The following is a 1,064-nucleotide window of genomic DNA, read 5'->3' as shown; positions in this document are numbered from 1 at the left end:
GAGGGAAGGGCTCAGTAAACTACAATCCATAAAGAAAAGTTTAACCCTTTATTCCCCTCCACTGCCATCTAGTGTCAGTGCCCAAAGGACCTGGAAGATGGGAGGTAGATTCAAGGCTTAGGATTTCTGCAAAGAAGCCACTGGTCAATGAATGGTAGTGTCTATTGATCGTGAAAGGAAACAAAGGTCATTTAGGTCCGTTGTCTAAGTTATTATTTGTCCCAGACACATACATTTCTTCAGTGTCTCCCAGATACCCTTCTCTGTGCTTTGGAGGAATAGATCCCAGATTTATAGGAAATACTACTCTTCCTTTGTCATATGTTTATTAAATGTTTCTTATTAAGAATAACTGGCTACATCTTGGGTTATTTATTAAATGGGAAGAATAGCAGAGAATATTTAGGAGTTACAGCATAAAATAATATAATAGGAGTCACCTCAACAGGGTAACCTCTACTTGCTGAGACAGTTTCTTATAGATATGTTTTCTCTGTCTGGGAACAAATACTACCTTCTCTAGTACAAATGTAGGTTAGGGTGAGTGGGCTAACCTAGAAGGAGAGCCTGGGGAAAAAGAGATAGGGTACCAAAGTCAGGCTACATTTCTATAGAGTCAAAATCTTCCCCTTTTCAATTTTCACCCAATTTTCCCAAATCTGACCACTAGAAAGCATAATAAGTGTGGTCTTTTACATAAAATAATCTTCAAATGCTTGCATACTCCTTCATTCCCCCACATCTTCTCCGTGCTAGGTAACATCCTGAATTTCTCCAATTGATCCTTACATGGTATGCTATAAGAAAAAGCACTGAATATGGAGTCTGAAAGATCTGAGTTTAAATATGACCACAGACACTTACTAAGTGTGTGACCTTAGACAAATCACTTAATCTCTGCCTCAATTTCCTCATCTGTAAAATGAGGATAATAATGATAATGATAATAATAATAATAACACCTACCTCTCAGGATTATCATGAGGATCAAATAAAAATAATTTTAAAGAGCTTAGTAAGTGTCTAGTACACCGTATGCTATGTAAATGTTAACTATCATCATT

This window comes from Antechinus flavipes, chromosome 1 (assembly GCF_016432865.1).
Source record: "Antechinus flavipes isolate AdamAnt ecotype Samford, QLD, Australia chromosome 1, AdamAnt_v2, whole genome shotgun sequence".
Lineage (NCBI taxonomy): Eukaryota > Metazoa > Chordata > Mammalia > Dasyuromorphia > Dasyuridae > Antechinus > Antechinus flavipes.
Note: the sequence above shows the minus strand (reverse complement) of the source record.